Source organism: Myodes glareolus, chromosome 3 (assembly GCF_982192425.1).
Source record: "Myodes glareolus chromosome 3, mMyoGla1.1, whole genome shotgun sequence".
Taxonomy (NCBI): Eukaryota; Metazoa; Chordata; class Mammalia; order Rodentia; family Cricetidae; genus Myodes; species Myodes glareolus.
Window position 1 is genome coordinate 92,806,637 of NC_142028.1, and position 23,258 is coordinate 92,829,894.

Sequence of the window (23,258 nt, forward strand, 5' to 3'; positions counted from 1 at the left end):
CTCTATTTCCCAAGCTTTCTCAAGCTTTCTGTGGATTCAGTTATCCACATCTGGGCACCATATGAAGCCTCACGTTGGGCGCCATATGTAACATGAGGGCCAGCTTGTTGGGGTATCTGTTCCCGCCCAGTACCCCACAGCTGGCAAACCCCAAAGAAAATCACACACAGGACTCCATAAGATTATAAACTGATTGCCCATTAGGTCAGGCTACTTATTAGTTCTTATGACTTATCTTAACCCATTATTCTGATCTATGTTAGCACATGGCTCCGTACCTTTTTCAGCTGGGCCAGTTACATGCTGCCTCTTCGGTGGTCTGAGCAGGAGTGGCAGAGGAACCTCCCTTCTTCCCAGAATTCTCATGTTCTCATTGCATCACCTCTACTTCCTGTCTGATTTTCCCGCCTATACTGCCTTCCTGGCCAATCAGCGTTTTATTAAAATATGATTGACAGAATACAGACAATTTTCCCGCATCAACAAGGATGATTTCTTTTCATTTGCATTTCTAGCCATCTCCTCCCTTACTGAATTTTTTGGAATAAATCCCAGATAACATATTTTCTCTATAAATATTTTAGTAATGAACTATAGAAATGATCCCTGAAAGCATAATCTTAATATTTTAATATGTATGCCTAAAATATAAAGAATAAAAACTCTAGGCTGGAGAGATGGCTCAGAGGTTAGGAGCACTGGCTGCTCTTCCGGAGGTCCTGAGTTCGGTTCCCAGCACCCACATGGCAGCTCACAACTGTCTGTAAGTCCAGTTCTAGGGGATCTGATACCTTTACACCAATGCACATAAAATAAGTTAAATGATTTTTTAAAAATGAAAACCCCAACAATAGCATTAACTTATGTGGAAAATGAACAACAGCTTAATTTTTTATCAAATAATTTAGTAATTTCTGTGGGTTTGCCTTCAGTTCTAAAATAATTTTGAGTCCTTATTAGAATCAGAACCCACTCATTGATAGATTATTTCTTTTAAGTTGCCTTTCATTTGTGGGTTCTCCTTTTTAGCTTCTCCTCCTTTTAAAATGTCTTGTTACCAATTTGTTAAAGAACCAGGTGGTTTTTCCTGTGGACTGTTCACAGGCTGCTGTCTGCGGATGGGGTTCCTATCATACTATTACCACCTTCTCTCTCCTGCAGTTTCTGTATCTAGTGAAGATCTTCGGTAGGAATCAGGTTTAATCGATCATTTATTTATTTATTTATTTGTATGATTTTGTTTTAATTGAAAAGAATACAGTAGCTGGTGTTTACTCCATCAAGAGTCTGGGGGTATTTGTCTCAGTTTTGTGATGTCAGTATGTACTGATGACTACATAGAGTTTCATACAGACTGTAAAATGGTGACTGTCCAATGCTTCCTGCTTCCTGTGTAAACTAGAGTTCTTCTATGAAATGCTTCTATTGTTGTTTATTTATTTATTTTTGTTTGTTTTTTTGTTTTTTGGTGTGTTTTTTTGTTTCTTTTTTTGTTTGTTTGGTTGGTTGGTTGAGACAGGGTTCTCTGTATAGCCTTGACTGTCCTGGAACTCCCTCTGTGGACCAGACTGGTCTTGAACTCCTGGAGATCCACCTGCTGCTATCTCCCAAGTACTGGGATCAAAGGTGTACATCATTTCATTACTGCCTCGCTCACCTTTCTCTCTCTCTCTCTCTCTCTCTCTCTCTCTCTCTCTCTCTCTCTCTCTTCTGGTGCTAGAGATCTAATTTAGAATTTTGCCCATCTTAAGCACATGGCTTCTCACTGAAACACGTCACCAGCTCTCTTTCATATTTAGCAATGAGGTCTCAGGGGTTGCTCGGGCTGATATTGAATTCCTGGTCTTGGGTGTTCCCTCCCCTCGGCGTCTCAAGAGCTGGGACTATAGATACACCCTTTGCATGGTTTAGGATGTAGCTCTTCAAGACTGCTTTATGACATCAGAGCTGGGAGTGAGGCTTGGCAGGTTTTAAAACCCCTCTAAACAATGACTAGTTTCTCACCAAATGTCAGGCAATTGTAGCGACTCCCTCAGCGGGTTAATATGAAGATTAAATAATGCACACTAGACATTTACCCTGGAGCTGGCATGAAGAAAACACCTCAAATAAATGAACCAATACCTATAACCCTGGAATTGATAAAAGAGTAATCTGGAAAAAAGTGCCTGTTTTATAGAAGATTCTCCTCAGGGTCTTTCTAAATATTGTCATCTCTAAAAACATTTAAATACTCCACTTACCAAACTTTAGTTTTTCAGAGATGGATCTCCTGAGAAATGGCAGATTCCAGCTCCTTAAAGTAAGGGGACATGAAGCAGCTGTTGGGTTTCCTTGAATGGACAGAAATTTCTAGAAACACACACACATACACACACATGCGCACATACATGCACATGCATATGCACGCACACATGTGCGCTCATACACACACACACGATAAGGGCTGCTTTCCTTTGTGATGGAAGTGCGACTTTCCTAGCAGAACCCTTCATTTTATCCAGGGACAAGGTCCAGCCAAGGCTCATTTTTCTCCACCCAGCAGATTTCTTCTAACACATTTTTCCTTCATCACCTGATACCTGCCCCTTTCTGTCACTCGTTTAAAGAGCTCGGTATGTGCTTGAACCTGGGGCATTTGCTGCACCCGAGGATCTAACATAGGAAACTGCCTAGTGGAGTGATTTTGACCCACGTGGAAACATCCTAAACCCAGACAAATGGTTGTAGCACTAACTCATGCGCCCTCACGTGAGTCTTACGATTGCTCTGAGAGGTCCGAGAGCTCACACCTAAGAGTGCTGGCTCCTGTTTCAGTTCTCAGCGCCCACATCATCGCTCATAGCTGCCTGTAATTCCAGCTCCTGGGGATCCAACACTCTTTTGGCACAGACACTAATAAATAATTAAGATAAATTTTTAATTGGTTTTGGCGACCCCATAACCAAGGACACAAGGCAAAGATGGTATGGAGGGGAAGCTTCCACAAGAGAAATAACGGCCGTAATCCATAGTAGTGAAAATATCATACTTTTGAGAGAGAGAGAGAGAGAGAGAGAGAGAGAGAAGAGACAGATAGGCAGACAGAAAGGAAAGAAGGAAGGAGGGATGAGGAAAGAAAGAAAGAAAGAAAGGAAGAAAGAAAGAAAGAAAGAAAGAAAGAAAGAAAGAAAGAAAGAAAGAAAGAAAGAAAGAAAGAAAGAACGGAGAAGAAAGAAATGAACGCATATGGCCATGTAAGCAGGCTATCTGATCCCACCATCTTAAGGGGCCTCTGCAAGCGAAGCACTTTGTAGCTGAGCCTTGTTGGCTTCACATTAAATCTGCTCCTACTTATCAGGAAAGCTCTGTTTACAGAAAGACTTTCTGGGAAATCCTTTTATAGACTGGAGAGCAGTTTATTAGCTGTGGATTGAGGTATTTCCTTATTTTCTAAAACTAGATGGTCACCTTATTCAACAGCTAAAACCTCTGCACGCTGGCAGTTCAAGCCGGAGTGCAGGTACCAGCTGCTCCAGAACAGAATTGAGGAACCAAGGCCTTGGCAAGTCCCAGCAGGCAGGTAGTACCCTAAGGAGTGAGGCATCCCAGCCGCAAGGGGTCATAGTGATGTGGTCACTAGTTGACAAGGGCAAAGAAGGCCAGAATGCAAGTTCCAGAACACTCTCCCTAACCCACCCCACATCACAACTCAACATTCCCAACCCCTCCGCCACCCCCTCATGGTGAAGCTGTGTTTACCCTAAAAGGCTTAGCTGGAGAATTCGGACTTGTTCCCACTGTGGCCTTAGGGATACCCCCGTGTTACCAGGTGTTGGGCCTCAGCCAGGAGAACCACCTGCTATGATTCCATGTATCACTAACTGCTTACTATCCCCGGGAGCACTGGGCCTCTTCATTCCAAAGACCATAAATAGACTATTGTTGCAAATGATGTATGTCAAGCCAGGCTCAGGCTTCTGTCTGCATTTGCATAAAGGACTAAAAGTTTAGCATAGAGAATCAATCCATCCTAGCGTTACCCCATGGTAAGGGGTAGGCACTTTGAAACCAAATTGTTTCAGAAAATCAGGAAATGACTAATGAATTAATTGGAAATCATTATTAAAATTAATGGAGCTTCCAGACCTTTCCTGGTGAGCTCAGAAACAAGTTCCTTTTTGTTTGAATTTCAAAAGAGCAGCCCCAGAACTCGGCCCAAGGTTCTTTAGATGCATATCTCTGTAATGAACAAGAGGTCTGAAAATGTAGTCTGCATCTGCAGCAGACTTTATTCCTTTCCAAGATGGAAAATGTTTTAGCTATCAAAAAAAAAAAAAATCACTACCATTTCTCACTGCCCAGAAGAAACTGCACAGCCAGTGAGTGACCCAGCTGGTGGACTCTCGGGGGCTTCCTGTGGAGGTGGGGTGCACTATGGGGACAGAAGGCACATTAAGAAAGAAGCAGTGAGGCCATTCTGGAAGAAATGTGGCACTGTCTGCCCATGAGGGATGCTTTTGGGAAGAACACATGTTGCATGGACGCCATTGTCTTCTCATCCCCTCGATCAAGTGCACATTTCACATGGCCAAAGTTCAGCTTTCCTGGTTTACTTTTCTGGTACACATACACATACATGAACACATAATCAATAACTGTATTTTCAAATTTTTAAAATATGAGTAAAAGGCTCATTTGAATTTATTATTTGGCTTTTCAAGACGAGGTTTCACTGTGTAGCCCTGGCCTTCCGAGTACTGGGATTAAAGGCGCGCCACTACCGCCAGGCTTAAAAACCATATTTTAAAAATCATTATCATGGTAGTAAAGCAAATGCACTAATTTGATAACTTTTTACTTTAAAATAACTTTATACTGAGCAAACAATTTTAAGATTGCAGCAGCTAGAGGGATGGCTCAGCGGTTAAGAGTTCTGGCTGCTGTTCTTGCAGAAGACTCAGGTTCAGTTCCCAGAATGCACATGGTAGTTTAGAGCTATTTGTAATTCTAATTCCAGGGGATCTGACACTCTCTTCTGGCCTCCGCAGGTACCAGGCCATGTAGGTGGTATACAGATATCCATATAAACAAAGATACAGACACACATGTAGACATTTATAAATATAAAATAATAGTAAAAATGTAGAAATAAATTTTAAAAAGAATCATAACGTCATGGGCTAGAGAGATGGCTCAGTGAATAAGGGCATTTGCCACCAAGTTTGATAACCTGAGTTTGAGTCCTATAGCCCACAAGGTTGAAGGAGAGAATCATCTCCAGTAAAGTTATTCTTTGACCTCTGCACGCATGTGCGCACACACACATACACAGATGAGCACACACACAATCATAAATGCATGCACATGTACGTCACATAACATGTATAATTGTTTTAAAAACTCTGTCAGGAATTTAAGGAAATTTTTCATTCGTTCCCCGAACACTAACCCCTGCCACACTTGCTTTTATAAGAGCGTAAGTTCCAGACAAGATGCCCTTTCCCTACCCAGCCTGGCAGTGTAGGATTCCTAAGACAGTCTCTTACATAACCACCACACAACTGTCAAATTCAGGAGGTTAATAGTGAAACCTGTCACCTAACAGAAAGACAGAGGCCATCTGCCACTTGTCAGTTATCTTAACGACATTCTGCCCTGCAGTGGAAGAATGCCATTTTAGGTACTAAGCCAGAATCACACATTGCATTTATATTTTATGGACCATAGGCCAATTATTTTGGGAGATGTCCCCCAGTTCAGGTTTATCTGATGTCTCCTCACGATTCGATTCAAATTTGCTGCCTTTGGCAGGAAGTGATGCTATGCACAGGTCAGGTACACTGATCTCTTGTGTTGCTGGGATGCCAAACTCTATCCCCAGGATACACTGGCATTCTCCAGACTTCTCCACTCTAGAAGACCATTCTCTGTGATTAGTGTGCTGCGCAGAGATGCCTCGAGACTATGGAATTTATTTAGGGGTCAGTGCATTGTAACATTTATATGGAGAACAGAGATCAAACTGCAGGAGTCCCCTCTTCCCTTCCACCATGTGTGTTTTATAAATAATGATGTGGGCTTTAGGCGTTGAACTCAGCTCGTTAGGCATGGAGGCAAGGACTTTCACCCGCTGAACTTCCTTTCTGGCCTCATCAAAATTTTATACATATCTTAGCATCCATAGACAACTCTTTTGTGTTGTTATGGGTTGTTTATTTCTTTGTTTTCTTGAGACAGGGTCTCATGTTATAACTCAAGCTGCCTTGTATTATTGGTTTTTGTTATCTTTTTTTCTCTTTGCTCTTTACTATTGGGGGACCTGCTACCTAGCTCCCAAATAAATATACAGAGACTTATTCTTATGAATATCCATCCTTAGCTTAGTTTCTAGCTAGCTTTTCTTAACTTATTTTATCCCATCTACCTTTTGTCTCTGGGCATTTACCTTTCTCTATTTTACATGTCTTTCTTTACTTCTTACTCCATTGCTGGCTGTTTGGCTGGGTGGCTGGTCCCTGGCATCCTCTCTCCTTCTCCTTTTTTTCTCCTCCTTCTTGTTCTTTTCTCCTATTCATTCTCTCTGCCTGACAGCCCCGCATATCCTTCTTCTTGCCTTGCTATTGGCCATTCAGCTCTTTATTAGACCAATCATGTGTTTCAGACAGGCAGAGTAACACAGCTTCACAGAATTAAACAAATGCAATATAAAACAATGCAACACATCTTTGCATCATTAAACAAATATTTTAGAGAATAAACGAATGTAACGCATCTTCAAATAATATTTCACAACAGGCCTAGAATGCATTATTTAGCCCAGGCTACTACCAAATCCCCCATCTTCCCACTAAATCCTCCCAAGTCCCAGGATAACAAATGTATGCCACCATGCCTAGCTTCATTGATAACTCTCACTTGAATTAAGTATTGATGTGGTGCTTGTCAAATAGTTCCTGTCTAACTGCGCCATGTAGTCCATATTGGATGACTGGCATTCTGTCATAAGAATGATCCCAGCACTGGGGAGACAGAGGCAGGCGGATCTCTGTGAGTTCGAGGCCAGCCTGGTCTACAAGACCTAGTTCCAGGATAGGCTCCAAAGCTACAGAGGAACCCTGTCTTGAAAAAAAAAAATGTGTCAATGCATTTATTTGTATTAGTTTGGATTTGAGCTACAATTTTATTCACTGGGCTTATGTAATCTGTCACTGTCAGTATTTTTATAAGTGTATTTTCTCAGATCAACCTGGCCACCATGTGCTTTTCACACACATTATTTCCAAGTATTATCTCTTTCTCTGATATAAGGTCTTCTAGGCTCAAAATGAACGTGCTCCTGAAATCAGCCTGAATACATTTCATAAACCTCAATATGTTTTATAACTGTTCAATGTGCTTAAAATGTATCTTGACCTTTGCCCTTATTAGTTAAACAACGGACAAATTTTTATTCATTAAGGTAGACTGGTGTGGGTTACATAGAGAAAGAAAAGTGAATTGGCATAGATCCTACAAACACATCTTAGGGAGAGCATGCGTCTGACTGTAGCGTACACAGTAGGTGGCATTACAATGCTGTAGGTGACCTTTCAATTAATATTAGTCATTTAAAAATTCCATTAATTACCTCTTATAATTCAAAAGTCTGAACATTCAGTATGTGAAAGCCTTACCTTAATAGTTTTAGAATTACTAAGTAGAATAGTTTTAGAAGTTTTAGAATTGCTAGAAGATCAATTTTAAGTATCTTCAGATTATAGGGGATTATATAGGATTTCTTCCATGACCGACATGTGTCTCTCCAAACCACCCACACAAGCTGGAACTTGAGATCCAGGATTATGGTGTTGAGCAGCCCTCCAGGGAAGCATGCAGTCAGCAGGGTCGAGCCTGGTGTTTGCGGCAGTGTAAGGTGAGAAAGGGGGAGCGGAGCTCTGGTGCCCTCTGCCCTTCAGCATCTCCCGGCCTGTGAAGACAGTGTTTGGTTCTGCCTTTCTTCCGTTTAGAACACCAGAAGGTACTTCCTTAAGCAATGACCCTGACCCCACACCAAACCTGTTAGTGTCTTCATCTTGAATTTACCAGACTCTGGGATTGTGAGAAACAAAACTTACCCAGTCTAAAGGATTTTGTCATAGCACAATGAAGGGACTAAGACAAATGCTGAAAGTACATCAGGTTTGTAATTGCTACATCTTCTTGGTAGGCTGCTATTACATTGATTATTATCCTCGTTCACTTTGTGGCTTATAAAAGCTACTATGCACTGGGTAATCTCCAGAGAGCAGAAATTTATTCAGCACAGCCCAGAGGCGAGGCAGTCCAAGACCATGCCCCCAACAGGAACTGACAAGGGCCTTCTATTTGCACCCTCACGTGGTGAAAGGCAGAAGAGCAAGCTGGCTGGCAGTATGCTGCCGGGATCCATGAAGGAGGAGCCTCCCAGCCTAGGCACCCCTTAATGGCCCGCCTTTTCATTCTATCATGTAGAAAACATTCAGATTTGGAAGTTGGAGAGGGGGACACATTCAAAGCAGAACAACCCTCTCAGCAGTATCAACTTTGCCCCTAAAGCTTCCTTATCTGTTCCAATCTTTGTACATCAGTTTGATTTTTGTTGGGCTATTTCTGTTGAGTCCTTTCTCAACCCTCTATGATCAATATATGTTGTTGTGACTCTGCATATTCCTATGAGTAACATAGGACTAGAAATTTTGTCCTTAAAATTGAATTTGAAGTTTTCTTTTAATAATTTTGTTTGATCATTTACATTTATTATTAAACCATTTGAGCTTGTTTATAATATTTTGTTTGGCTTTTCTATTAATCCTACTGTTTACTTTTCTAAATTTCTCATGTCTCTTTCTTGGAATCTGCGTGGTTCATCTATTCTGCCCACTCTGTTGGTAGAAGGCTTTGATTCGATCTGGAGAGACAGCTCAGCAGTGAGGATAGGTTGTTGCTCTTCCAGAGGGCAGCACCCACACTGGGTGGGTCACAACTACTTTTAACTCCAGCTCCAGAGGGTCTGACACTTTCTGGCCTCTGAGGGCACCCAGATACATGTACACAATTAAATTTTCTGTTTAAAAACACTTTGATAATACTTCTTTATAATCCTGTTAAGTTATATAGAGTCTTTAATTTTATTTATGCTGCTATTACTATATGTCTTTTCTATTTTTTATCTTTCAACATAGTCAAAGGTGTAGTCAGATTTTTCTTTGGGCCACTAAGCTCACAAATAACAACATGGAGACTTATTATTAATTATGAAAACTTAGCCTATAGCTTAGGCTTATTCCTAACTAGCTCTTATAACTTAAATTAACTTGTTTATATTAATCTACATTCTACCTATGGTGTTACTTCTTTTACATAATTCACCTCCTGTCTCCTCCCTATGTCTCCTAGTATCTCCCTCACATGCCTAGATTCCTCCTCCTTCTTCCTCTCTCTCTGCCTGGAAGTCCTGCCTATAACTCCTGCCTAGCTATTGTCCATTCAGCATTTTATTACACCAATCACAGCAATACACCTTCACACAGTATACAAATATTCCACAACACAAAAGTTTATAAATTGTATTAGTCCTAGCAAAAAGCTCAGCGTTTGCTTTCATTAATTTTCCTTATTAGTTCCTCCTTCTTGTGTTAATTTCTCCCCAATACTTGGTTTTTATCCCTATTTTTGGTGTATTTTGGTTTTTTTTTTTTCAAGACGGATTTTCTTTGTGTAGCCTTGGCTGCCCTGGAGCTAGCTCTGTAGAGCAGGCTGGCCTCGGACTGACAGAGATCCACTTGCCTCTGCCTCCTGAGTGCTGAGATTAAAAGCATGCATGACCACCACCCACAGTTTTTGCTCCTTTTATTGAGTGTGGATGGGACTTGCTTTGAGTGATGTTTTTTCTTTACAATCAACATGCACATGAACTCTTCTTCCCAGGCTCCAGGCAACTGCATGGAATGGGCATCTTAGCTATTATGGCTTTGCTCTCATTTGGTTCAAAGCATTGACGTTTCTCTCACTAACTCTTTGACCAGAGCTAGTTGGAAGCATCTGCTGTATTTCCTAATGATTAGGGACTTTCCAGATTTCTAATGTTGTTTTCCATAATATGTAACTGTGGTCAGATGATGTGAGAAGTCCTTCTGTATTTGTGTTGCTTTTATTGGTTAATGAATAAAGCTACTTTGGCCTATTGCAGTGCAGAAAAGAGAAAGGTGGAAATTCCAAGCAGAGATAGAGGAGAAAAGAAGGTAGAGTCAGAGAGATGCCATGTAGCTGCCAAAGGAGATAGATATCCAGGAAACTTGCCAGTAAACCACAAGCTTCATGGTAAAATATAAAATAATGGAAATGGGTTAATTTAAGATTTAAGAGTTAGCTAGCAATATGCTTAAGTGATTGACTAAGAAGTGTTGTGATTAATACAGTTTCTGTGTGATTATTTTCGGATCTGGGCAGCCAGGAAATGAATCAGCAGTCTCCAACTACAAATTGGTGCCCAATGTGGGGCAGCTACATCCACATAAAATCTGAGTGAGCTTGGAAAGGAATTCTAGATACACACACACAAAACAGAGTTAAGCACAGCTTCATGGTAGCAGCATTTTCTTGGGTGGCCTCTGTTTGCTAGAAGCAAGCAGAGGCGTGATTACATTAAGAGATGTCTTCCTGACTCAATAATAGCAGCAAAAACTGTGTGGCTCCTTTAAGAAGCCTTCCTGGTTCATGCTAGATGCAGGAACAGCTCTGGCTCTTTCAGGAAGCTGAGCATTTAAATGGGGTCTGTGAGCAGCATGTTACAAATTGTTTAATGGTGACATAGATCTACTGTGACCCTAGAGCAGGGGCAATGTGCATGGCTCTCAGAGGCAGTGAACAAGCCTCTACCATGTTGGACTGGGAAAAGCCAACCAACAGGGCCTCAGAGTTGGTCATAGCCATAACTGCTTAGCATTTAAGAAAAAAGGCACACCTGGTCTGAAAACAATTACAAATACACAATAAAGACACATTCAGACAAAAATAAATCTCGGAACAGGTTATAGAGTGTTTAAAAAAGTGTATATAGGCTTGGGAGAGAGAGAAAAAAATATATAAACAGTTATAAAAGAAGAAAATGGTTTTAAAAAATAAATTAAAGTCTTTAAAGAGACAGTAGAAGTAATATAAAAAAGTACAGACATAGATTAAAGGAATAAAGAAAAATAAGCCACATAAAGATGGAAAATATACAGAGTCTGAATTATGTACATTGTTGTGTTTTCTTTGAATTTTTTTTGTCTGTGAAGGAGCTAAGTACATTTCAGTGTATGGGCTGATAAGCTAATCCACCATATATATTTTAAAGGTATCTTGACTTCAAAATTTGGGTTTAAGGATATGTTGCTTTGGAAAAGAGGTTCTGCTTTTGTTTCCATAGAGGATGAGAACTGTGGATTCCTTTCAGACTAATATGGTTTGATGGACCAAGACCCCTGAAAGGTCTCCGTAAACCACCAAAATTACTTCACCCAATAAACAGCAAAAAGCAGTTTGGAGAGATCTATGCCCAATTTCCCAAATATTATTTATAAATGTTTGGTTTCATTTAAAGGGGGATATGCTATAGAGATGAGTACTTTGCATTGGTATGGATTTTGGTTTATTGATACAAATTTAAGGTCAATATTGTTATAAGTATATTTCTGCTCTTGATTAAGGCATTGTATTTGTGCAGCTCATTTAAAAATATAATGTACAATTAAGAAATACAGATTAATAGATAGTCATTTATAATTATCAAACTTGTAGTCATGTTAACTAGGTTTTCAAAATGTACAAAAATATATTTCAGATGTGTAGGTATTCTTCAAACCTATCAAAGACCTTTATGTATATGACATTTAAAATGTTTTAAGAATTTAGAACTTTTCATGACAATGAGACACATCTGCTCCTAGCAGAACCAATCTTCTTCAAGAGGATGAAGGAAATTGAAGAAGCTCCTTATGGAGTTGGTTACCCATTTGGACAAGAAACTGCTCTTGCCTGGACTGTTTGATGTTATGCTATATGAAAAGGACCTGCAGGACCCACAGAGAAATGACTGCTGAACTTACTTAAAGGTGAGAGTCCTTTGGGGTTCCTGTTTCATGAGAGAATTGCCAAACATTTTGCAGGACACAGAAGAAAGCAACTGATAAACTTTGTCAGTACAAGGCATGAAAGATCTTCAAATTTCCTGTTTCATAGAAAAGTCTTCCAGATACTATGAGCCTGTAGGCTAAAGATGGATGCTGCAATGATACAGAACTCTGGGTGACTGTCCAGGCAGCAAGACGTCTCTGTCAATTCTAGAGTTTTGGAAGTTGCTTACAAGGCACTTCCTGTTTACTTAGGTAATATTATATCCTTCTGGAGTATTTGATGGAGTTGAAGAAAGATAGTTATAATTATAAAAGAGAGATTAGATACAAAACTTTAGACTCATAAAGATAGGATAAATGATAGAGTATTTTTCTTAATTTGTCAAATATAAATGGACTAAATATTGTAACTATAATTCTTAATTGTTAACTGTTTTGTTAGATGTAATTTTACTATGTCAAAGTTAAAACCTTTCTTTTTATTTGGACAGAAAAGGGGAAATGGTATGGGAAGTCCTTCTGTATTTGTGTTGCTTTTATTGGTTAATGAATAAAGCTACTTTGGCCTATTGCAGTGCAGAAAAGAACAAGGTAGGAATTCCAAGCAGAGATAGAGTCAGAGAGGTGCCATGTAGCCACTGAAAGAAACAGATGCCCAAGGAGACAGATGCCCAGGAATCTTACCAGTAAACTACAAGCCTCATGGTAAAATATAAAATAATGGAAACGGGTTAATTTAAGATATAAGAGTTAGCTAGCAATATGCTTAAGTGATTGGCCAACTAGTGTTGTAATTAATACATTTTCTGTGTGTTTATTTCAGATCTGGGCAGCTGGGAAATGAACAAGCAGTCTCTGTCTACACTCAGAAGTCATCCTTGCATGATTAGATTCTTTTGATTTTTTTTTTTTGGCAGGTGGACTGAAGAGGGGGCTTAGTGGGTAAATGCACTCACCATCAAGCCTGACAGGGTTTCATTGCTGGGACCCATGTGGTGGGAGGAGAGAATCAGTTCCCACAAGAGGTCCTCTGAACCAGGACATGTGTATTGTGGCATGTTGTGAATACATAAATAAATGTAATAAAATGTTAAAATTCCTACACACACTGAGTATACAGTCTTCAATCCCTAGATGGGGTCTGCTGCACATGTTTATCCAAGCTCATTTGATAATGTTACATAGTCTCCTATCTTACTCAACTACAGGGAGAAGACTGTTCAAATCTGCAGCTATAATTTTTAAATTGTCTTTTTTTCTTTTAATTTTTGCTTAGTGTACTCCAAAATCCTAAAGGTTTAATTTTTATTAGTTTTTAAAAATATATTTATTTTATTTTATGTGTATGAGTGTTTTGCCTACATGTATGTATGTACACCACATACATACTTGGTGTCCTCAGAGGCCAGAAGAGGCCATCAGATCTCCCAAAACTAGAGTTACAGACAGTTGTGACTTGTCATATGGGTGCTTGGAACTGAACCTGGGTCTTTGGAAGAACAGCAAGCATTCTGAACCACTGAGCCACCCCTCTAGCCTCCCAAAAACACAATTTCTAAAGCAGAGAACTTTTTACCAGATATGAATTTAGGGGTGTGAGTAGATAAATCTATACATAATTATTATGTCTTCCCAGTATTCCTTCTATCAGTAAAAATGTTACTATTTGTTCCCAATTATAATGCCTTATCTAAAGATTATTCTACCTGGTACAGTACAGTTACTTCTCATTATCTGTTTAGCGCACATGTTTCCTTCTCTTCGGTCCTTGAGATTGAATCTGACCCTTTGGGTACACGGGGTGAGTGTTCTCCAGCCAACCATCAGGACACTCCAGCCCCAGCCAACCATTAGAACACTCCAGCCCCAGCCAGCCATCAGGACGCTCCAGCCCAGTTTTTACATCCCTTCACTTGCATTGTACTTGAATCATTGACTCCAATGTCAGAAAGCAGTGATTGATGTATTTATGAGGAAAAAAATTGTCAGTGAAGAATTTAATTTCCAGCAAAGCTATCTTAACAGTTCTATGTCCAGCTAAACTCTCCATCACAAATGAAGGTGAGAGACTGGGAAGATGGCTCAGCTGGTACTCCCTGTGGATGCAGGAGGACCCAAGGGCAGATTTTTAGCACCCATGTAAAAAGCTTGGCTTGGTATTCCACTCTTGCAATCCTAGTGCCGAGGAGGCAGACTCAAGAGAATTATCGAGCTTGCTGGCCAGTTAGTCTGACCAAATTGTTGTACTTCAGCTTGTGAGAGAGACCTTATCTCAAACAATAAGGGGAGGAAGTCATTGAGAGAATTTTTCCCTTCCATAGTCACACACACACACACACACACACACACACGCACACATACATATATCATGGAGAAGTTAAGGCATTCCCACATAAACAGAACATGAGATAATTCAATATACTTCCTTCACTAAACAAACACTTCAGTAAATCTTTCTGAACTGGAAGGAAATGATTTCCTATTGTTATTTAAATCCAATCTGCCGCGCGCCACACCCCCAGTCTGTGCTCTATGCGCTAGAATCCAGTTCACAAGCTTTGGGCAAGGGGCTGGAGGTTGAGGAAACACACGCAGAGACAGACCAACACACGGACCTCTAATCGCTGGTACAAAAGCCTTTCTTTTATAGCACCATGGAGGCTTAAATGCCTTGCAGTCAATGGTCAACAGGTGAAAATCCCATCTTCTGACCCTCTAGGCAAGGCACAGCTTCTAGTTAGAAGGCTCTAGAAGGCAAGAGCAGTTGAAGGCCAGGACTCAATTAGTCCCAACACCAATCTTGTGTTTGTTTGAAGCAATTCTTACAACTGTGTCATTGCATTAATAAATACATATGAAAGCCAGGCGGTGGTGGCTGGCACACACCTTTAATCCCAGCCCTTCACGGGACAGAGGCAGGCAAATCTCTGTTTGAGTTCGAGGCCAACCTGATTTACAAAGTGAGTTCCAGGACAGCCAGGGCTGATGCACAGAGACACCCTGTCTTGAAAAAACAAAATAAATAAACAAATATGCATATGAGAATAAAAGTTCAAAAGAAGGAGCAGAAAATGTTTCTTGGAGCAATGTTTTATAAACCGGATGTCGGTCAGCATTAATTCAAAATAGATGGCGATTAAGCTAAAGACGCATATTAAAATGTACAGGTTTAAAACATCAAAATAAAAGCATTTGCTTAACATAAAAAGGCATTACGAGGGAACAGAAGCAAAACACTATGAAACAAATAAAAAATGGCAAGTCTCCAATTATATGAGCAATAATACAGTAGAGATGAATGAATTGACACATGTTCAGTACGAGAGATGGCAAGCTTGGACACTTTAATTTTTATTTTATTGTTTGTGTGTGTGTGTGTGTGTGTGTGTGTGTGTGTGTGTGTGTGAGAGAGAGAGAGAGAGAGAGAGAGAGAGAGAGAGAGAGAGAGAGTTCAGTTGCACACGTGGAGGTCAAAGACAATCAGCAAGAGTCACTTCTCTCCTTCCACCTGGGCTAGAACTCAGGTTGTCAGGCTTGGCCGTGAGAGCTTTTACCTGCTGAGCCATCTCGCCAGCCCCAGAACAGATGTTTTAAAAAAGAAATCTCACAGGACATCACCTTTTGTAGTGAGGCGGCTGGTCACACGGCCCACCTCATTTTGGTGACACTGCGGTCTTCACCAATGACTTGGGAACAGGATGGGGAGACAGGCGGCAGCCACAACCGAGAAGAACTGTTGTTACTGCCATCACTCCCTCGGCTTGGCTCCAACGGTGTGCCTTAACTCGCTCTCCATCTTCATTTTCAGTCCATTGGCTTTGTTACCTTTGATAATCTTGTTTGTTTGTATGTTTTCTAGCAGAGGTGCTATATAGAGGAAAAATAAAAGGAAGGCACACTGCTAGAATTTTGAACTTTAGCACCTCAGATCTTGGGAATGTTCCCAGCTAGTATGATGACCAAAGACTGGGATCAAAGCCGAGGATGAGGACCCACAAAACTGGACAGACACCGTCGTTACTGAACTGGTGCCTTGTCTTGGTTACCTTTTCTATTATGGAGCTGAAATACCCTGACAAAGCAGCCTGAAGGGCAGGGGGCTTATCTCAGCTCTCAGTCTTAGTGTTGGTTGGTTGGGCTCCACCCTGGCAGCAGGCGCGTGAGATGGGCGGGTTCCACTGCACGTGCGGCGGGCGAGAGTGAACATCAGTGTTCAGCTTGCTAACTCCTTTCTGTTTAGACAGAACTCTCTGCTGGGTAGAATTCTTCAAGCCACAGGAAGGTAAGTCTTCCTGCCTCCGTTAGCCTAACCCACATAATCCTTCACAGGCAGGCCAAGTCTAACCTAATTGAAAACTCCTGCCCAGGTGTGCCCTGAGGTTTGCTAGCTAGGAACTGAGATCCCAACAAGCAATCAGTATTAAGCACAATTTGTCTGAAACGCAGAGAGGAGCCTTAGGTAATAGATTTTTCAAAAAGTTAAGTCATTCCTGGTAAGTTTCAAATCAGCAAAGTATTCTCTTTATTTTCAAGGTGTTACATTCTTGGAAAATTCACGGGCTAAAATCACACAGGGCCAATGATCAACAGATAAAAGCACTTGCTGCCCAAGTCTGAGGACCTGGGTTCAATCCTCAGGACCCACATGGTGCAAAGAGAGAACTAACGCCTGCAAGTTGTCCTCTAACCACTACATACATACCAAGATGTGCACGCACACACACACACAGACACACACACACACACACACACACACGCACACGCACACAGTGAGAGAGATTAAAAATGGATTTTGAGCTACACAAAATGACTACTTTATGTTCCTGACATTTTACACACACAAAAGGGTTTTCATTGATATTCAATATCGTAAAAGTGAAAGTTCACCAGGCATGGTGACACACATCTGTAATCCCACCGTGTTGTGAGCCAACCTAGGTGTTCTAATTCAGCCTCACCTATGCAGCAAGATGCTGACTCAACAAGCAAGTTCCTGCTCCAGCCTTTAAGCTCAATGAGCCAATGAACTAGCCTAGTTCATTTATATACAAATAAAACCAATTCCCATAAAAACCACACCACTTCCATTTGCCCTTTCGCTGATGTTCTGTGAGGTTTAACTAACAATATTTTCTTAAACAATTAATTCTATTCAACTATCATGGGTAATTAAATTCCTTTAAGATGTAAATCATCTCAAATTCAATACATTTTTTCTTTCAAGCTTATTGTATAGTTGCAAGACTGATATCCTTATTGGGTTCATCAAACATTTATTTTGGGAGGGAAGGGCCTTGAAATAGTTTCTCCAGTAGTCCTGGCTTCAGACCTGCCGACACAGCTAAGGGCATCTTTATGCTTCTGACCCCTCTGCTTCCACCTCCCAAGTGCTGCAACATGTACACTCTAGTTACAGAGATCCACTCCTGTAAACACCTAAACACATTCCAAGATTTAAGGCAGCCACTTTTTTTTTTTTTAAATGTGCATTGATGTTTTGCCATGGGTGTCCCATACTCTGGAACTGGAGTTACAGACAGCTGTGAGCTGCCATCTGGGTGCTGGGATTTGAACCTGGGTCCTCTGGATGAATAGCCAGTGTTCTTAACTGTTGAACCATTGTAGAGGCATTTCACTTGTATTTTAATAAATAAAACTTGCCTGGGAATTGGGAAAGTATAACAGCCACACTGGCCAGCCTTACAGACCAGCCAGCAATGATATAAATCTTTAATCCCAATAGCCACACTAGTTGCCATAGAAACCGGGCGGTGCATGTCTTTAATCCTGGTGGTGCACACCTCTAATCCCAACCCTAGAGAGTGTTATAAAATGGGAAAGAGACAAGTCTCAGACACAGTCTCATTCTGAGATTCCTGGAGGCAGGATCGCCATTTCAGACTGAGGTCGAGGTAAGAGTCAGTGACTGACTGCTTGGCTTTTTGGATCTTCAGGTTGAACCCCAATTCCTCTCTCTGAGTTTTACTAATTGTGTTTCAAACCATCTCTCCAGCCCCTAGGCAGTCCCTTTTTAGATTACACAAGAATTGAGGAACTAAGATGGCCTCAGATCCTCTGGTACCATAGACCACTCAGCTGCCTGATGTGGGTGATCACAACCACTTCTGGTAAGTGCTCTTAACCAATGAGCAAGCCATCCTTCCAGACCCAAACACCAAGTAATTAAATCAAACATTTTAAATAATAAGTGTATATATTTTTCAAGATTAATCAAACAGTTGGTCCTAAATACCACAGAAAAACATTAATCCATGGGTTTAATTTAGTGATCATCTCTGTACTTTATCATTATTAACTTCTCGAAGTAGTAAAATCGTTTCCCTAGCTGCAGGGAGCCAATGTCCCGTTTGACACTGTCGAACCTGTGTCAGCCTGTGACTGATACAAATTCAAGTTCAAAGTTACAGTTTCAGCCCGAGACTCAGTACTCCCAGACTGATGCTGTTGAGACGCAGACTCACTTCCCTAACTCTATCTTCATGAGGATTGAAATGACCAGCGTTTGTATGACCTGGACTGGGAGTCACCAGAGCAAAACCTCCTTCAGCTCAGTCAAGTTTGGAAATCTTGGCCAGGGGTGGTAGTGCCCGCCTTTAGTCCCAGTACGCAGGAGGCAGAGGCAGGCCGGTTTGGAAATCTTCACTGTCACCTCTTTCATGATTCCTTTACCCAATAGGATCCCACATTCCATGCATTTTAATTCTTTTCCTCTCTCACTGACTTTTTATACAAGCATTGTATTAACACAGTGTACCCACTGAGCTCTAGAAAGCTGGGCAATTGCTCCTGAAATAGCTATCACATTGAGGGAGTCATAGGAAGGGCCTCGAGCCCTCTTGTAGCCCAGACACTGCTCTCCTAGGCCCTGGGAATGTCGAACAAAAGCCAGTGGAGCACAGCAGAGCCCGACTGCATCCGGCTCCCTTCTAGTGGGACAATGACACTGCACTCTATGTCTGGAGTCCATTATGAATGAGGGGCTAGGTTCCTGGAAACGGTGGCTGGCTCCAGGGTCCCAAAAAGGCAATACTGTGGCGGTAATCAGACTTTCCCGGGACTTGTCATGAGTCTTGCTTGTCTCTCACAGACTCCTGGCCGCTCCCAGGCGTTTGTGGTGATAATCTCATGGACAGTTGGCTTTCTGCCCTTGATCTACATCTCATTGTCAGTAACTGTAGGTCTGTGTTCTAAAGTAGTTTTATGTTCCTGTCTAGTTACGTCGACACATCAGCCCCAGCATGATGTGAGATAAATGTTTGGGGGAAAGTTCGTGGGAAGTTCTTATGGACCCAAGTAGCTGATTGCCTTGGTTCTTGTCTCTCTGGCTGCTGCCTTCCTACAATATCCTTAGCCTAAATGAAGCCTACACCAGGTGTCTGGAGTCAGTCAACCTGGAAATGCCTGCTCTGTGTTTGCTAAAGAAAAACAGGGATTCGATGACCCCCAAAGTAAAAACTTCAAGATGACTGCCAGTCATAGCCACCTACCCTTTTCGTGGCAGACCACTGGAAGGCCTGGACCAGCAGATGGGCCACCGAAGGAGCCACCGGGTCCCAGTGTTTACACATTAGTCATAGGTCAGAAAAGTAAACAGATTTATTTGGGGTTTTGGTCACTAGAGGACAAGACCCAGGCCACTATAATAAACAAAGGCAAGGTGAGGGCTTCAGCTGCCATGAACACATGTACATCACTGCCCTGAGAGCTGCTAGTCTCAAGTTTTTTTCACAAAAGGGAGTGGGAATCACTTCCAGCAGCCCCAGTGATTGCGCACCAAGCTGAAGCGCTGTCTAGAGACCCTTCAAGCCTTGTAATAAGTTGTTGAGGTTTGTAAACTGAGGCCACGGCAGGATTCTGCTGTCATGCTGTGGCTGCACTTTGGTCCAGGCATTAATCTGCCATATAAATATATATGCACATTGTAATATATTTTATATAATCAAATATAAAGTGAAATTTTGTCCGTGACGTGAGCCTGCACCCTTGAGGCAACAGAGAGTGAGAACTGACCTTCTTACCATTTGTATGAACCTTTGTCTAGTGTGCTCTGTGGAAACAAAGCACAGCTTACAAAGAACATGAGATAGCTTACTCTTGAGGTAATTATGAATACGTGATCATGACTCCGGGATGGAGTCTCAGGCTGCCTCAAATAACCTGCTTCACTCTAGAAAGTCTCACGAAGTTTTATAGTCATAGAACAAAAGAAAATCATAACCCAAGGTTCCTTTCTTTCTCTTTTTCTTTTTTCACTTCTTAAGACAGGCTTTCTCTGTGAAGGCCTGGCTGTCCTAAAACTCACCATGTAGACCAGGCTAGCCTCGGACTCACAGAGATCCACCTGAGTGCTGGGCTTACAGAGATGTTCCACCACATCTGATCTGAGACACCTTTCAAATGTACCACTAGATTGGGTAGGCAGTACGGGGGATGAATAAAAATGCCTCCCATAGGTCCATGAGGAGTGGCATTATTAGGGGTGACCTTGTTGGAGAAAGTGTGTGACTAGGCGGTGGGCATTAAACAAGGCCTAGTGGCTCACTGTCTCTTTCTGCTGCCTGCAAATTCAGATGTAGAACTTTCAGTTCCTCCAGGACCAAGTCTGCCTGCATACCACCATGCTTCCCACCATGGTGATAATAGAGCAAACCTCTGAACTGTAAACCAGTCTCAATTAAATGTTTTCCTTTATAAGAGTTGCCATGGTCATGGTGTCTCTTCACAGCAATAGAAACCCTAACTAAGCAAACTGAGGAAATCTCTGCTCTGGATTTTATTTAGTTGCTATCTGATGATACTCATCTTTTTGGTCGGTGAAAGATAGCAGTATATTAAGTTAATTCATTCTAAAAGGATTTACTTGGTAGTCGTAGGATGTCAGGTCAGACACAGAAAGGGCCAGTGAATGACTGTTACCTTGATTAAAGGTAGCACAAGCTAGAAACATTGTAACTCTCCCAAATACAACCTTATATTTGTCCACAACCAGTCAATCAACCATGTAGAATCTTTAACATAAGCTTGGCTCCCCCTCCCCCAAACCTCAGTTCATGGGTTTTTTGTTTTGGCTGCTATGGAATAATGCTCTTGTACACTATAAAGATTTGTCATTCATATTAGTTTAATAAAATGCTGATTGCCCAGTAGCCAGGCAGGAAGTATAGGTGGGGCAACCAAACTAAGAAAATCCTGGGAAGAGGAAAGACAGGGACACGGTCACCAGCCAGATGCAGAGGAAGCAAGATGAGAATGCCTTACTGAGAAAAGGTACCAACCTACGTAGCAAAACATAGACAAGAATTATGGATTAATTTAAGTTGCAAGAGCTAGTTAGTAATAAGTCTGAGCTAATAGGTCAAACAGTTTATAATGAATATAAACCTCTGTGTGTTTCTTTGGGACTGAATGGCTGTGGGACTGGGCAGGATGGAGACTTCCATCTACATTTGGCAGAATCTGTACAGTGTGTACATTCTAAATGCAATGTATAAAAATATGAACGAGCTACCCAGTCCTGAGTCTTCGGGGAAACTTGTGATGGTGCCCATTGATGATGTTTAGAGTGAATCTCTGGAGCTGTTGTAGGTGTTTTCCACAGAGCCATCACTTTGTGTTTGCTTTGTTGGAAAGAGGGTAAAAGTGATGTTTCTTGGTATCATTAAATTAGCTGTCAGGGCTGTTGAGGCATCCGTGGCCAGATTGATGGGGCTGGACCAGTTTCTGCCATCACAGGAAGTGGGAGCAAAGGAGAGATGCTGGGTCTGAGGCATGTGATCATCGCAGAGGCACTTCGGTTACCTGAAGCAAGCCCTACCTGATGCTGGAGACACTGCTGACAGCCAGGTTTCAAGCTGGCTGCCACATGCCTCCTCCAGGAGAGCAGCAGCAGAGGCAGCAGGAAGCAGTAGTTCCCACACTGCGGCTGTGGCACAGCCTGTCTCAGGAGCATTGACCCTGACATCATGGGGAACTGCTCTCCAGGCTGCCTCCTGAGCTGTCCATCAGCCTTGCGAGCCAGAGCAAACCAAAGGGGGTCTCGTGTGGCCTCTGGCGGCCCCAGTGCACAGACCTCCAGAGGCCTGCTTGAGATTGCTCAGTGGGAGTGTAACGTTTCCAAGACTCTTCTGAAAATATCCTGGGCTTTAAATCAACACTAAACAAAACTCCAGGGGTGGGGTCTGTCATCTTTTCATGTTTTTCTTACCATCGCTCTAAAACTAAAGTGTGATTCTCTATCGTTCATGCTTTAAGTCTCAATAAATCTCAATAACTCAAAAGAGTTTGTGCAGAAGGACAAATAAGAGGGTGGAGATCCAAGAGACTGTGATTTTGACACTGGAAATTACTGTAACTGCATTTTCAACTCCCATTTCAGTCAGTGAGAGCCTAACAGTGCCTAAGTCTTCTTGCCACCCATGCGAGGCAGGACCTGATTTAGGGGCACAAGGCAGAAAATTCTCAAATCCCAGCAGTTTAGGAATCAGGGGTGGCTATTAGAGTTCATTAATTTACATTACTTTAAAATTTAATTTATGTATGTCATTGTGAATTTATGTAGTGTGTGTGTGTGTGTGTGTGTGTTCACAGAGACCAGAAGAGGGTGTGTCAGATCTCCTGGACCTGGAGTTATAGCCTTCCTGACATGGGGGCTGGGAACTGAGCTCTGTTCTTAACTGCTGAGCCATCTCTCCAGTGCTGGTGTCTTAGGGTTACTATTGTTGTGATGAAATACTACACCTAAAGCAACTTAGGGAAGAAAGGGTTTAATTTGGCCTGCACATCCTGAATCTGCTGAGGAGCCCAAGGCAGAGAACTCAGAGCAGGAGCTTGGAGGCAGGAGCTGAAACAGAGACTGGAGGAATACTGTTTATGGGCTGGTTCCTCATGACCTGCTCATCCGGCTTTCTTACAATAGCATCAGGACCATGAACCCAGGGATGGCACCACCCACAATGGGCTGGACCCTCACATCAGTCCCTAATGGAGAGATTAACTAAGCAGCAGTTCTCAACTTGTGGGTCTCAACCTTTGCACAGGGGTCACCTGTCCATCAGAAAACACAGATATTTGCATTATGATTACAGTAGCAAAATTACAGCTATGAAGTAGCAATAAAAGAGT

General features: G+C 41.8%; 1 pseudogene; it reads right to left on the bottom strand.

The window, feature by feature from the left end:
• Positions 1 to 549: 549 nt before the first annotated feature.
• LOC125412701 (small nucleolar RNA U3) lies at positions 550 to 622 on the bottom strand (annotated as a pseudogene).
• Positions 623 to 23,258: the final 22,636 nt, after the last annotated feature.